The 16930-nt window shown below is 38.6% G+C and overlaps 1 long non-coding RNA gene across 2 annotated transcripts; it reads right to left on the reverse strand.

Annotated features, from left to right (window-relative positions):
* Positions 1 to 15172: 15172 nt before the first annotated feature.
* On the reverse strand, positions 15173 to 16715 carry LOC121631731. 2 transcript variants are annotated; one of them, XR_006008786.1, is made up of 6 exons: positions 16622 to 16715; positions 16378 to 16446; positions 16062 to 16126; positions 15881 to 15972; positions 15635 to 15710; positions 15173 to 15530 (listed from the first exon to the last, which is right to left on the reverse strand). It is a non-coding gene; the product is annotated as an uncharacterized LOC121631731 (long non-coding RNA). The 2 variants fall into 2 exon arrangements; XR_006008785.1 differs by lacking the exon at positions 16378 to 16446 and having other exon boundaries at positions 16626 to 16712.
* Between the last annotated feature and the right edge of the window lie 215 nt (positions 16716 to 16930).

Below are 16930 nucleotides of genomic sequence, written 5' to 3' on the forward strand. Positions count from 1 at the left end.
TTCTTACATTTTGCTGAGTCTGCTTTTATGAGCTGTAGAGAATTTCAAAGTCAGCAGTTCAGACTTCCCTTTCCTAAACCTGATTGTTTATCATGTCTTTTATGACCATACTTAGCCAGGAAAGTGTAAAAATTTAGATGATCCTGCAGAAACTTGCAGCTCAATCACATCTAATCATAACTCATAAGTAAGTTAGTCTTTCTCTTCCAAAAAATATTCATCTCACTGGAGCTGATTAACCAGGTCTGACCAAACCACTACAACTCCAAGCCACAGTGTGAGGAGCTGAAGATGCAGGAAGGAATCAGTCAGCAGGACCTTGTTCTCATTGCAGGGCAGTTGTTTACCAGCAGAGGACGGAAAAGAGCTTCAGAACTGAGCAAAAATTTTGAGCATCCTTGATTGGAGGAAAAAGGAGATGGGCACAGGGATTTATTAAAACTACATCTCTGTCATGTATTTCTGTCATGATGATGCGAAACTGCTTCAGTAATGTCGAGTTCTAGGCTCCGAAGAGGTTTCATTGCTCCATCAGACCCTTTGCTGTTGATTTTCAGTCAAGTTCATGTATCATTTGACATATATTTTCTCTCTTTCCCTTCCTTAAGAACGCACCTTGACTGTCAAGCCTTCCATGGAGACCATTTCTGATGATGTTTTGACAGTAGATGGATCAGCCGCAGGTCCAGATGCATCTCTCAGGTCTTTGCTGGGTTTGTTTCTCATTACTTTCAGATCATGTATATCTTCTGTAAACACCTCTATGGGAATCACCTTGTTGCCAGAATATATTATAAGTTTATGTACAAGAATACATTTATTTCAAACAATGTTAGCAATTTTTTAAGAATTTTTTTTCATCTATCGCTTGAGTTTAGAGCCATTTTCACGCTTAAACCATTCATTTGTTGTTGTTTATTGATTTAACAAACAGATTTATCTTATAAATGGGAAGACACAAGAAGCAAGAAGACACTTTGAAAATTTTCAGAAAGAACTATTTTCTAGAGTACTTTAAAAATTTGCAAGAAAGTCTGGCTGCTTGGAAGCAAAACATAACGGAATGAGGGGTGGGTCAAGACTTTTGGACAGTAGTCTATTTACAACTCATTATTGGGATTATCTGATGTTTTACAACCTCACTAGAAAATGTTGGATTTGTTTTCTCAAATCACTCCAATAAAGCTGAAGAACAAACTTTTAATTAAGCACAGAAACATGTACTGTACATGACTAAATAGCGTCATTCACAGTTTTACCACCAGATGGCGACATATTGCCAATTTCCAAAGAAATGAAGACGAATCACCTTTTAGTGACTGACGAAGGAAGGAAATGTGTAAGATTTTTGCATTTATATAAGATCAAATAGGGGATGTTCATAATAAATAAATAAATACATTTAAAGTGAACATTCAAACTAATGTCTGTAGTTCAGAACTGTTTCAATGTTCACAAAGTTTCAGCAGTTATAGGCTACTACCTTAAAAACTAAGCCCTGTCCAGGAGGACTTAATCTGGTACATCTGCATGAAAACAATTTTTCAACACTCAATGGGTAAATGGATACATATGAATAGTAGCCGACTGTATGTGCTACTGAGCTTCTTGACTTATTTTCAGTAACTTGGGTATGCCAGGTTGAAGACAAAGTATGTGCAGAAGGCAGAGACAATCCCTTCCCGTTACGGCTCCTGGCCTTTCTGTATTGATCTCCAGCGGCCAGCCTGCCAGTCTACACCGGGATATGCAAATTGTGTTGTGCCAGCGCTACCTCGTGATTGGCTGTGGACCAGCCTCTGCAGTTCCTCCCCTCCGCTTCGTGATTGGTCGCTAGAGCTCCCGCACTCCTCTAGCTGGCAATCATGAGGGTTGCCTCTCCATTAAATAGGAGGACGTGTCATCATTCATGGCAGTTGTGTTAGTGGGGCACAGTTTGCCTTGTGGGTTGGTTTGGAGTGTCTAAATTGTTTGATGAGAACGTATTATGTTTTCCCTTGTGCAGTCAGGTCAGTGGACACCAGATTCTCACTTGGACTAACTAGTATGGTTATTTTTATTACCCTGAGCAGACTGGCTGTGCAACTAAGGGATTGTTATTCAGAAGGATTTGTAAATTGGGAGCTTTCTCATTAGAAGCTCCCCTCCTTTATTTATTAGGACCTTTTGGGGTGTCTTTTGTTGTTGTTGTTGTATACCTGTTTTAAGGATTTAAGTTTCCTTTGTTTTAGTGTGTAACAAGCTATAATTTGCGGCCAGTTTTGTGCGGTTCCCTTTATAGAACATCTTTTGTTTTTAAATTTCTGTTCACCTGAAAAAGGACACTATTGGTTGAATTTAGTAGTTATCTTTATTTCTGTAAATTGTAATACTTTTTATTTTCGTTTCCCGGCTCGTTTTGTGTTTCCGAACCCTTTCCTCCCCTAGACCAGAAGGGATTCCTAACACTTCCTCAACATCATTTGCTTTCACAGTGTTTGGAGCTCTTTTGACAAAGGCCATTTTCCAGTCTTGACCAGTCAAGTAAATAGTTGGATATGGAGATGGAGGGTCACGCTAAAATCAAATGGAACAAACAAAATTACCCACATTAGAATATATTAACTTTTTGTGATGTAAATTTATCTTTTCAACTACTTCTGTTTTAACTGCACTATTTCAGTCATGCAATCAATAAAAAATACTTAACTTGCTAACTTTGTTATGTGTATTTAGTTAAGTTGAACACCGCATGTCTGCAAGCCAGACATACCTTTTCAAAAAGTGATAAACATGTTGACGCTCTTAAAGATATATGGGAGAAATATAAAACACTGCTCCAAAGTCAATACCTGCAAGAGATACAACGCATTTAGGATCTAAAGGATGTTTTAATGCTTCATTTTCTTAACCATGTATTTTAAAGGTTTCAGAAACCTGAAGTCAGCAATAGGGTTTTGTTGACAAAATGTTGCTTCACTGGTATGGGCAATATAATTTAATATGCAACTGTTAACTCCTTCTCTTTTGTTTTTTTGCATTTTTTGTGCAGGGTGTTTCACATGCAGTCTGCCCCTTGAACACAACGTAACCTTGGCTTACTGGCTGATGAGGGATATAGCACACAGTCTGAGTGTAGCTAACAGGTTGTCCTAGGAAAGACAAAGAAGACTGTAGTCTATGTCCAGTATCCATCTGGGATATATTCAGAGAATATAAACCTAGCAGAGCTCTTAGATCCAAAGACAGAGTCCAGACTAAACATGGAGAAGCAGCATTTTGTTATGTTATGCTGCAACAAGTGGAACAAACTGCCAGTGGAGATTAAACTTTCACCAAACTTAAACACTTTTAAATCCATGTTAAACATTTCTTTTCTCATGCTCCTATGCATGAAATCTGCACACTAACAGCTTTTAATGCTTTTAATTTTTGCTATTTGTTTTTCCCTTTATGCTTTCTTGCACCATTTGTAATGCTTTTAATGTTTTATGTACTATTTGAATTGTTGTGTGTGAAATGAGCTATACAAATAAACTTGACTTGTAGTTCAATTCGGATTGCTTCATATTTTAATGGGAAATTTAATAATTTGTAAATCCAATAGTTTTCGAAACCATGTGACCCAGCCACTACAAACCACAGCTGAATTAAAACAGATGAGCATCCAAACAAGATACAAGTCTTGATTTATTTATTTTTTTTTCACCTCAAAAGTAATTGATGCATATTTAAAACAACTAGAGGAACATTTGACAGCTAATTGGTTTAATTAGCAACATGTCAATAACATGACTGGGTGTAAAAGGAGAGGTAAAGTCTCTCAGATGGAAAGATGGACAGAGGTTCGCCAATCTGAGACAAACTGGATCTAAAAATTGTTAAAACTACTGGGAATAAAATATGGGTTGATGAGATTTAGAAATGACTTTTCAGTTCTTATTGATTTATTTTACCTCTTTGGAATTGGGGTTGTATGAAGCATTATTTATCATGATTTGAACAGTTACATTGCTTTGGCACCACCCGTAGGTCCCATTTTTTAATTTTTAACCTGCTAAAGTATTCACCCACTTTGGCATCTCAGCCTGTAACTTATTGACCTTTTTTTTAACCTGTATTTTTTTTATTTGTATTAACTCATATTTATATTTAATTTCCAATTCATGCATTAAATCATCCAACTTGGTGAAGCAAAAACAAAATAAACTAATTTAAAACTGATAAGTATTTTGTGAATATGTATGACACATCAGCCATGCGGACCAGTTTTAAATTGACTTTATGTAAAGGTGTATAAGTAACATTTTATTATGAGTTAATATGAGTTATTGTATTAACCCAAATCTTGAGAGCTCCATACTATTAGAAGGAATTTGCATTATGAGCCAGCAGAGGGCGCTCTGCCATCACATCCACTGGTAAGCTGCTGGCATAAACCAATGTTTGCTGTGTTTCTGTAAACTGGAGAAACAAGTGACCAAATATATGCTGAAATGGTTGGGATTTACCAACCAGACAGCTATTTTCTACATTAGATTTTTTTTGTTGTGCCTCTTTTGCTACTATCTGTCTATAAGTTCAATTAAAATAGCAGATGCCCTGACAGTTGTGACTAAAACTGAATACTTGAAATTACACAAAAAACATAGGAGAGACGGCTGCTCAAACTAGCAAAATAGTTGCTTGTCCCACTCCTCGCATTCCTTTCAGAGTACTGGCATAATAAAGGTCAAACTGGCCCTTTAAGGAAGCCAAACCATTCTTTGAATTGGGACTTAGGTTTGACAGTGACATCCAGTTGACCCTTTGCACATGATTTGCAATAATTCCAACAGTCTTTGAAGCAGAGAGCTAGTGTAGTGGTAACTTCACTGCTTTATAGTCCAGGAGTACCCAGATCAAGTCCCCAGTAACTTATCAGAGTTGAATTGCTCAGAAACACCTATAATTCTTCATTGGATGTACCAAACAGAGAATTGTTGGAACAGTCACACAAGTACTATTGTACTTGCAAACATTTATAGCAACACATCTATCTGTAGATGATATATACACAGATCAAGAATGAGAAATCGAGCCACTGACTAGCTCAGCTGGTGGGGTTTCTGCCTCCCACTTGGGAGACCTGAGTTCAACTCTGGGTGAGGCCACTAAATGCTACGGCAAGGGGGAGCCAGGATGCCAGAACACAAGGGGGAGTTAACTTCCCCCCTTGAAATAGGATGTTTTAAAGTAGGGATATATCAACACAGATGACACCTGTGACATAATATATGAAGGGAAGGATAGGATAAACCCCAGGTCTGGAATGATGTATTTGGATGGCTTGATGATGATGTAATTACAGACTACTGGTGTAGTGGGTTGACAGTTGTAGTCCTATGTTTGTACCACAGGTGTCATCATACATTGATATATCCCATTAGTATGTATGTATAGAGCGGCTGTGATTAGGAAATGATGATGGATCTGGCCAGTCCATCTTCCAATTTCTCTTTTGCTGCTGTACCTCAACATGTATGTTCTAGTGTAGTGTTTCTCAGTCCTGGTCGCTGGGGATCATTGCCTTGCCTTGCCTGTTTTAGTTCTGAGTCAGAGTAATTGAACTGCTTGTCAAATTCTTTGCACATTGAAGGCAGTGGTCCTCAAGGACCAGGGTTGTGAAACAACTTTCTAGTGCAAAGATTCTGGAAGAAGTTCAGTGGAGAGTGAGGAGGACAATACATCATCCCATTCATTCCCTTGTCTTGTCCCCCCCCCCCCTCCCTCTCTCTCTTGTCTTCAAGACATCAATTGACCATTTCTGTTGAACTTCTTCACCTTCCATTTTATTTTATTTTATTTTATTTTACTTTACTTCAGTAGCTGACAAAACCTAGAGCTGTTTGGCTACTTCCTTGCTCTTGTATCTTGATTATAGGCATTTGTATTCTGTTCATTTCTTACAGAAGCCAGTTGTGTAACTTTCCAGAGTAGTTTGTTGCCATGTCTAAGCTAGCATGTTATGTCATGCTGCTTATAGATGTTTAAAAAGTTTTGCCACACTTTGATGATGCCAGTAAAATGCCAGCTGTTTTTAGTTTCCTGATTTATAACCCCCTGCTTGTATCCTCCCCAGAATACGGGGAGGGGACACGGCCCCCTCCCCAACCCACCGGAGCTGGATGGTTTTATGATCCAGGTACCGGCAACGGGCAGGATTCGAACTAGACGCTGCACCATTGGCTAATTACAGTTCTCCACCAACCCCACCACACCACCGAGCACCCTTCACACTTGAGTTTGTTCTCGTGGTGCATTTATCCTTTCATTTTGGCCATTGGACGTTAAAATTGATGTGCTGAATGAAGAGGTTCAATCCCAGGTCCACCCTGCCTCCAGAGTGTTCTCCTACCAGCCTGAGCTATTCTTCCACATATGTGGAAGTTTTACATTGAAGCTTTTCACTCTTTACTTTAGACTGGACTCTTAGAGGTATTAAGACGCTTCAAGTTCATGGTGTTTTGAAGCATAATTCTTCAGCTATACCTGTAGGATTTGAACCCACAGCTTATTGAACATCAGCCAAGTCTCCATGCCACTGAGCTATTCTCTTAAACATACTGGCATGTTCTTCAGTTTTTCTAAGTCTTTTAATTTGGCATCCAAAGGGTTTAAAAATTTTTTTTAAAAAGTCCATCAGAGGGTTCGATCACAGTTCTACTGATAATCCAGGGCTTCAGCCATCTCAATGAGCCTTTCTGCCAGACACACTGATAAACTGCAAGCTTTTCACTCTTTGTATTTTGCTATTGTCCTCAAAAAAACTAACATCGATCTTTCTACAACATTTAGAGGATTTCAACTGCAACCAACATCCTGAGCTGTCCAGTCACAGGATCCTCAGAGTTTCTGAGCAGGTTTGACTCTTTAATTCAGGAGCTGACTTCAGAGTTTTCATCACATGTTCAGCAACGAAAACCTGTCCTCTTAACAGCTGAGCTTCAAATTGAGCCATCCTTTCATGGTTCAAGGATAAACAAAATTGTAAAGACATAAAACGATATATAGAAGTGTCAATAAATAAAAATACCATTGAAAATGGTACTTTTTTGCTATGCATAATATTAATACTTTCAATTTTCCAGATTCAGGTTTTTTTTTTCACTATCCCATAAACATTATACCGTAAACATTGTCACGACTTGCAACTACATTATTTTTACATTTTTTTCATTTCTTTTTAAAGCATTTCATTGGCACATTTGTTGATTAAGTATTATATATTTATTTAATTATAAATTAAACTGCTCTCCATCCATTACAGTTTACAGATCACAATGGATCTACAAAATCACAGAACCTTTATTAGCTGATATCTGGAAATGAAAAATCCAGTATTTCACATTATGATTAAATCGTCACGAGCTAAGAGTTACCCTTAAATTAACATACGTGTACACTTCCACATGTGTGTAGTAATCCTAACCACCTACACTGACTCACCTGATAATACATACAGAAGTCAGATTTATTAAGTAAGAAATATACAAAAGATAAAACAAGTTCTCCCCTGCCTTGGGGAGAGCTTTATGGATATAAGGTCACAGGACAGCAGAGGTGAGGACCCAAACACAGACTGATGAGATAGACGAATGTGACTATCCAGGATTTAATATCAAGGAACAAGGTAGCCGATGCAGACTGAACACAGGGAAACAACAATGATTTGGCACCGAGTAAGAGAAACAAAGGGGTTTATATATACAGAGGATGATTAACAGGGAACAGGTGAATCACACCAGGTGAACTAACGAGCCGGACACAGAAAACAAAGAACACACAAGGTAATGAACAAAACTGCAAAACAAAACTAAAGATGACAAAACCGAGATCATAATCTATGACCATGACATATAAGGCTCCTCGTGATACTTAAGTATTATTAAAGTTGTTTAAATGAGTTTTCTGCTGAATATAGATTTAAAAGCTGGCCCTGACACAGGATATGAAAGAAAGGAGAGCACATACTTATAGTCTGGACAGGGCTCAGCTTACATGCATGTTGTACTTGTATGATGGAGCATGTGACAAACATTTAGAAAAAACTAAACATGTTACTTTGCATTGCTCGTTGCTATTGCACACAGGATGATACATGTGGAACTAACAGTTTTGGTCTTTCCTACATTTCTCAGGGCACCATCCTGATAGTGGTTTTATTGTAATTGGCTCAATTTATTTCAGCCAGTGTTTAAAATAAAGAAGCACTGTTAGGAGTCCATTCACACACAAACATCCAACAGAATGAAAGATGAAATAAAAATAATCATCTATTCTACTGTGTTTTTCTTCCTCTAACTTTAAGCCAACAATAATAATAATAAATTCCTATAAAGTCCTATGTGCTGAATTAATTTCATTAAGGTAAATTCTCCCCGGAGCATTAAAAGCACTGCTAGGTATGTGGCATAATGGAGTCAATAAAGAAGTATGCCAGCTTGAAGACGAACTATGTGCAGAAGGCAGATGATCCCTTCCTCAACATCATCACCAGTCAAGGGAATAGTTGGGTGTGGAGATGTAAGGAGACGCTACAATCACATGGAACAAACAAAATGAACCACATTAAAGTTTTTGTGTTAATTGTAAAGAAACTATTGAGCGTGTAGTCAAATCTAGTTAAAATAATAAAAATATTGTGTATCCTTTCAACTATTTCTGCTTTAATTGCACAATATGCACCTTTTAATTCCTGGTAACTTTTTGGCGAGAGCCTCCTCTCTTGCCTCAAGGTACAACTGGTATGGGAGAGATTTCTCTTGAGGCAGGTAAAGCACGTTTTGGCAAAATGCAGATGCAGTCAAATCTTTGTCACTTCTTTGTTCTTAGGCAACGCAGATTTATTTGTATAGCACATTTCATGTACAAGACAATTCAAAGTGCTTTACATAAAACAAAAACATTACAGCAAGGTGCAGGGAAAGAAAAAAAAGAAAGAAAAACAATGATTAAAAAAGATAAAATTGATTACATAAAAACAGCAGGAAAAAGCTCAGATAACAAAATAAAGGTAAGATTTCAGCGTAAAAAAACCAAATGCAGATCTGGATTTCTAAATAAAAACTAGTTAAATGCAGCAGAGAACAGGTGGGTCTTTAACCTGGATTTAAATAAACTGAGTGTTTCAGCTGATTTGAGGCTTTCTGGGAGTTTGTTCCAGACATGTGGAGCATAGAAGCTGAATGCAGCTTCTCCATGTCTTGTTCTGACTCTGGGAACTAATAAGAAACTGGATCCAGATGATCTGAGGGTTCTGGTAGGTTCATACTGGGTCAAGAGGTCTCTGATGTATTTTGGTCCTAAACCATTCAGAGCTTTATAGACCAGCAGCAGAACTTCAAAATCTATTCTCTGACGAACAGGCAGCCAGTGTAAAGACCTCAGAGCTGGACTGATGTGGTCCACTTTCTTAGTCTTAGTGAGGACTCGAGTAGCAGAGTTCTGAATCAACTGCAGGTGTCTAATTGATTTTTTAGGTAGAACCTGTAAAACTGCTGTTACAATAATCAAGCCGACTAAAGATGAATGCATGGACTAGTTTTCCAGGTCCTGCTGAGACATCAGATCTTTTACCCTTGATATGTTCTTAAGGTGATAGTAGGCTGATTTTGTAATTCCCTTAATGTGTTTTTCAAAGTTAAGGTCTGAGTCCATCACTGCACCCAGATATCTGGCCTGGCTAGTGGTTTTTAGTTGTATAGACTGAAACTCTGTGGTGACACTTAATCGTTTCTCTTTGGCTCCAAAAATCATCACCTCAGTTTTGTTTTTGTTTAACTGAAGAAAGTTCAGACACATCCAGTCATTAATCTCCTCAATGCATTTCCCAAGAGCCTGTACAGGGCCTCGATCTCCTGGTGACATTGTAATATATATATATATATGTGTGTGTCATCTGCGTAGCTATGGTAACTAATTTTGTTTTTCCTCATGACCTGTGCCAGTGGGAGCATGTAGATGTTAAACAGAAGAGGCCCCAGGATGGAACCTTGGGGAACTCCACATGTAATTCTTGTCTGCTCAGATGTAAAATTACCTATTGACACAAAGTATTTTCTATTCTCTAAATAAGATTTTGAAGTTTTAAAATATTATTTGTTCACCACCTGTAAATAAATCATCAGAAGGAAGAGTGTTCAAAAATCCACATTTTTAAAAGAAGGCAAAAACACCAGAGATTGAGTAGAATTGACAATTCTTTGTTGAGCCAGTAATAAAAAGCAATACATATCTCTGTCATAGGAGGCCTGTTAGCTTAGCTTCTGATCAACTAATACACAAAGTGTCGGGACCCTTCGGTTCAGCCAAAAGACCCGCCTACCTAAGTTATCCTCCTCATTTATACTGATACAATGCATTGTGGCCATGTGCGTGCATGTAGCGCGCATTCATGTGAATGTGTATTTTGCAAGGTGGTCCCTCCTTTTTTCCGGGAATTTGATTCCTCCAGGTCCTTCGTCTGAGGTGCGTCAGAGCTGAAAGGAAAGAAGATACTATGCTCTGCTTCACTATCTTTTTCTGCCTTTCTACTGACTCCCTTCCTCCATTCCCACAATATTCACACAAAGGCTGCTCTTTAATAATTCCTCTGAGTTACTGTGAATTCCGTTCTGCTTGGAGTGAGAAATAGATAAGTAAGGAGATGCAACAATATTTACAACCACTCCCTACTGGACATCCAGAACATTTTCAAGGTCCCTAGTTATTTTCTCAGTATGGAACTCAGTAAGCCTGTATGAGTTTGTGTCCTGTTTGTGAATGCATTATCTGTAAGCTGTGAAGGAATAATAACCACAATATAATAATGTAGCTCTATTAATTAAAAGCAGAGCCTAATGAATGTTACTAAACTCTAAGGATAAAATGTAGATGAGTAAATGAATAATAATGTTGAAAAATATTTGCAACAATTTAAACCAGAGTAGTGCAGTGCCAGAGAGGCCCACCCAGTTCTCCAGTCTTTTAAGTAATATATTGTGATCAACTGTATTAAATGCAGCACTGAGGTCCAGTAAGACTAAGACTGACATTTTTCTATCGTCTGTGTTCAAACATATGTCATTAATGACTTTGGTCAGAGCAGTCTCAGTGCTGTGGTGCTGTCTAAAACCTGACTGGATGACATCATAGCAGTTGTTTTGTGTTAAAAAGTCGTTTAGTTGATGAAAAACGGCTTTTTCAATTATCTTACTTAGAAAAGGAAGATTTGAGATCGGCCTGTAGTTGCTCATTTGTGTCTTGTCTAGATTGTCCCTTTTTAGCAGAGGTTTGATAACAGCTGTTTTTAGAAGTTCTGGGAAGACGCCTGAAATTAAAGATAAGTTAACAATCTGTAACAGATCTGGTTCCAGAGTTCTTGAGACCTTTTTGAAAAGACCTGTGGTCAGGATGTCCAAGCAGCAAGAGGAGGAGTTCAACTCAGTTATGATATCGCCTAGATCTTTGCTGCTAATGGGACTAAACTGTGTCATGGTGTTTAAGCTGGTTTTCAATGGACACAGTATATTTATTGAACCTGTTGCTGCTGATGAACCAACTGTTTGTCTGATATTTTGGATTTTTTCTGTGAAGAATTTGGCAAACTCATTGCAGGCCTTGGTGTAACAGAGTTCAGGTGCTACTGACACAGGAGGATTTGTTAATCTGTCGACAACAGCGAATAAGACCCGAGCATTATGATGCTCGTTTTGCTAATAACGACAGAGAAATAGGACTTTCTTGCATTCCTCAGTTGTAGATTATAAGAGTGAAGTTTCTCTTTATACATGTCATAATGAACCTGTAGATTTGTTTTTCTCCATCTACGCTCGGCTTTCCGACACTCTCTTTTTCCATTTTTCACCAGTGTGGAATTTCTCCATGGAGACCTTTTCCTCCCAGAGACAACTTTCACCTTAATAGGAGCAACAGCATCCATAATACTTAACATTTTATCATTAAAACTAGTGACAAGCTCATTGGCTGAACCCCCTGATAGGGCAGGTGTTGAAGAGAAGACCTGGTTAAACATCCTACTTGTGTTTTCAGCTATACACCGTTTTGTGATGACCTCTGGTGAGACATTTGTGTGAACAGGAATCGTACTCTCAAAGAAAACACAGTAATGATCAGACAGGCCCACATCACACACAGTAATTTTAGAAAAGTTCAAACCCTTCGAGATCAGTAAATCTAGAGTGTGTCCTTTAGTGTGTGTGGCCCCTGTTATATGCTGAGTCAACCCAAAGTTGTCCAGATTGTTACTCAGGTCTTTAGTCCCTTTATCCTGAGGGTTGTCTTCATGGATGTTAAAATCACCAACAATAATTACACAAAGTCTACACAGATTAATGCCAGCAGTTCAATAAACTCATGAAATCCTGCGTAGTACCCTGGTGGGCGGTATATATTCAGAAACATTGATCGATTTTTAGCTTTTAGCTGAAGAGCCACATATTCAAAATAAGTAAAATTTCCAAAAGATAACTGCTGACATTGAAATGATTCATTGAGTAGAACTGCAAACCCCCCTCCTCTCCTGTTCAGTCTGACCTCACTGAAGTTAGGAGGGGTTGACTGTATCAGAGTGGCTGCGTTGTTATCTTGGTTTAACCAAGTTTCTGTTAAAAACATAAAATCAAGGTTATGAGATGAAAAAAAATGCATAAAGAAATGTTGAATAGTTTAAATTGTTTTGACATTTATATTTCATGTGGTTGAGGAGATATTGTTTTTCAAAAATGATGGTATCTGTAATTTGCTGACGGTTCCTAACTTTGCACTGGTAGCGAAGACCACACGACCGCTGCATCGTTCTACTGAAGTCCGTGACAAAGCGCATAGGCTCGGGTAAATATGACGAGTAGACTGGGTGTCCGAATATCTGTTGAATATCGAACGTCAAACTAAATTTACCACGGTATTTAGCTGTATGTATTTTATAACATGTAAGTTTTGTTACCAAAATAAAATAAAAAGTAAATATTATACCAAGTAAAACCTTTTAAATAAGTGTATGAAATAAATATTATATAATGTATAATGTATTAACCTAAATCTTGAACGCTCCAAACTATTAGAAGTAATTTGCATTATGAGCCAGCAGAGGGCGCTCTGCCATCCCATCCAATACATGCGCTGGTAACTTGCTGGCATAAACCAATGTTTGCTGTGTTTCTGTGAACCAGAGGAAATAGTTGGGATTTACCAACTAGCCAGCTATTTTCTACATAAGATTTTTTTTTTGTCTGTCTGTCAGTTCATTTAAAATAGCCGATGCCCTGACAGTTGTGACTAATATTGAATACTGCTCAGACTAGTAAAATAGTTGCTGGTTACTGTGACTCGCATTCCTTTCAGAGTACTGCATGTGAGGAAAGAGTCCAGTGACCCCAGCAGTCCAGCCACACCTCCATACACAGTGACCGGCCAATGGGGCTCGCTGACCATTAGAAGCTGTGTAACAAAGTAAGCCAGATCCACGCCTCCATTAGTTCCTGCTCACCAGAGAGAAAGTCAAACAAGGCATCGAAAGTGTCTGTTTCCGTTCATGACACATTTAGTACCACTGAATATTTTATTGAGAAAGTTTCCAGAAAATAATGGCATCATAAAGGTCAAACTGGCCCTTTAAGGTAGCCAAACCATTCTTTGAATTGGGACTTGGGTTTGACAGTGACATCCAGTTGACCCTTTGCACATGATTTGCAATAATTCCAAGAGTCTTTCAAGCAGTGAGCTAGTGTAGTGGTAACTTCACTGCTTTATAGTCCAGGAGTACCCAGATCAAGTCCCCAGTAACCTATCAGAGTTGAATTGCTCAGAAACACCTGTAATTCCTAATAGTTCTCATTCCTTCAGGTTTACATCTGCTTCACCTTCTCTGTGCTTTAAACGGGAGGCAACAACGTCTTCCTCATCCAAATTCTCAGGCGTTTCAGATCTTCATTTGCAGAAAGTCCCCTCTGAACTCCACAGAGCTGCTGTCATGTCCTGGTTTAAATGGAGTTACAGCTTCCAACCTCACAAGGTCCATGATGATAAATGGTTTTATTCATATTATTTGTACAACATATAAGTTGTACAGCTCCTTTTATTCAGCAGAAAAATTCAGAAAACCCCTACTAAACCCTGAAGATATTCATTTTAAAAGTGGAAATCAGTTTTTATATTTTAACAGCTCAAGACAGTGGCTTTCTGAAATGGACTACTGGGTAAAATTGCCATTACGAGATTAAATGCCTAATTTTTTAATAAAGGGTTTGAGGGCTCTAGAGGCCTTTATTCAACTATAGGTTGACATGAAAGGAAGACAGTGAGGAACACCTGCAAAGGGCCCATGTAGGAACTCAATCCTGGGGCAGCAGCACATTAGAGCCTGTAGCCTTTAAACAAACTAAGGATTTTCTTCATTTTTACCTTTTTAAAGAAATTTTCGAAAAGCTTAACACTTTAATCCCAGTTCTTCTCCATACCCCAATTAAATTAACATTGTCACTATAAATCTTAGTCTCATTCATTGGTGATATACCACCTTATGAAACTACAGATACCGATAACCCAATCCATTTTACATTAATGCCACAGATGGGTAAATATTAACAGAAATGAGGCGAGTGGGAGACTGGCACAACGTAACACTCCATGCTTTATTCTCAGCACATCTCTCCCATACAGTGTCTCTGGAACATTATCCATTGACATGTTTAGTTTGGGACCACATTTCAGGTCCATCATCAGCTTGTTCATCTCTGCAGGAACCCTTCACCTGCAGATGAATTAGCATATATAGACCTGTTCCGATTTAGTTTCCAAAATGCACTTTAAAGCTGACTTGGACGCATTTCCCCCTCCATTCTTCATCTGGAAAGTAACAGCAATTTAAAGCTTAAAAAACAAATGTTAGAGAAATCAGACGTGACAAACTTTTTAGTTTAATAAAAATACTCAGTGTTTATTCCGTTACATCATTTCTGTAGTTTCACATGATGCTAGACTCACAGGAGGACATATCACGGAGTCTCTAGTGCCACAGTCACAAAGATGGATAAAGGCGCTCAGTGACACGCAGGCAAGGCACCAACTAATCCCCAGTCCCTAGCTACCTAAAGGAGGCATCCAGCCTCCCCTCCTAACCAGCAGGATGCAGCTCCCCTACTCAGCTGTCTTCACTGCCAGCAGCACTATAAGCTGCGAGCAGCACCCACCCACCACAGTGCCTCTACTTCAACTGCCACAACCTCCAGTCCTCCTCGACCCCCCCCTCTATCCCCTCTAACACTGAGACTAATTACTTCCACCACAGGTGAACATCAGGTAGGTGTCAGCACAACACACCCACACTACACTATGTACAACCACTGTGGTAGAAAATGTTTTAGAAAAAGAATATTTCCAGAATCCCAGTTCTGATTGGATAGTAAAAATCCATGTCACACCATCCCAGCAGCACCTCCACCTTCCAGTCCATCAGAAAAATGGTTTCAGTCCAGACGCATGAACCAGGAAGATGACATCAGACCTCAGCTCTCTAAGGGTTATTCTGGATGTTAAAAAAAAAAAAAAAAAAAATCTTTATTACAATTTTATTTTAACAAGAAACTTTTACATATTTAAGTCTGATATTACAAACCAACACTCCTCGTCAGGGTTACTGGTTGATGTAGGTCTGGGGTCTGGTCAAAGCTGCCTCCAGTCTAATACACCATCTGCAGGTTGGGAATGAAGACTTTAGATCTTTGATTGTAAAACATTTGGAAGTTTTACATAAAAGCTTATTCTCCATGTTAAATATGTTTTAGTAAGTCTAGGCTTCTTGATTAAGGTTTGAGTTTTAGTCCTAGGTGTAAAATGCAGACATCAATACAACCTTACGTACCCAGGTTCAGGTATTTGATGACCTTCAGCAGATCTGATCTTTGTCAAATCTCATCTATGTTCAGGCTGAGAATGTGGATGAATCCAAACTTCCTGAAAAATATAAACACAAAAAAGGACATGATTTTAAAGTATATCTGAATATTTTTTTAAAAAAGGGACAAAGTCTGAATCTCAAATACCTCCAAATGTTCTGGTTCCACATGTCCACATTGAAGTTTATTCCAAGTTCATCTCCTCCTTAGGTCTGTAATAATATAAAACATTTAGAAATTCAAATTTTCTTGCAGGTGGTGTTGGAGGAGATCTTACATCTGGATTAGTTTCCAACAGCATCTCATCTCTTCAGGTCATCCATCAAGATTAATGCTACCGTCGCCATGGAGGCCATCCATCAGTAAGTGCAACTCCATCTCTTCCACAAGCTGAAAAGGTTCAAGTTCAGAAGAAGAATGACAAATTTTTGCTTTAAGATTTTGCTGCAACTTTAACACTTACTGTTCTACATGCTGGTTATCTGGGGAGTAATTCACCATCCTTCTCTCTCTCCAGTCTTTGAATACATCTCTGAAGGGGGGAGGGGGGAGGGGGGAGGGGGGATGCAGCAAATTTAAAACATACATGCTTAAAGCAACATGTTTGGAAACATGGAGTTGCATGGATACCACTGACACTAAACAGAATCATAGCTAAATATAAAATCCATTTAATTTACAATGTAGATTAAATTTTAATTTCATACTTACGTGGGGAAGCAGTCGTTTGCACGATGAGATCAGATGGACATGGAGTGCTCCACACAGACGGAGGTAGAAGCAGGTCACCCAGGAAGCAGCTTCAGGCTGGTATCGTCCCATGCTGGTCCTCCTGGAAAACTCGAACCTACTGACCCAGACATCCCTCTCTCCAGCTCCTCCTGGGGCTATTTCAGGAGGAGCTCAAGAGAACATATCCAAGGCCAAAGGCCAAAAATCCACAAATAAAAATACAACCTTTACAGCAAGTCCTAGATCTGTCCTTGGGTCTCTGAGGAGGACATGCCAGGAACACA

Source organism: Melanotaenia boesemani, chromosome 20 (genome assembly GCF_017639745.1).
Source record: "Melanotaenia boesemani isolate fMelBoe1 chromosome 20, fMelBoe1.pri, whole genome shotgun sequence".
Lineage (NCBI taxonomy): Eukaryota > Metazoa > Chordata > Actinopteri > Atheriniformes > Melanotaeniidae > Melanotaenia > Melanotaenia boesemani.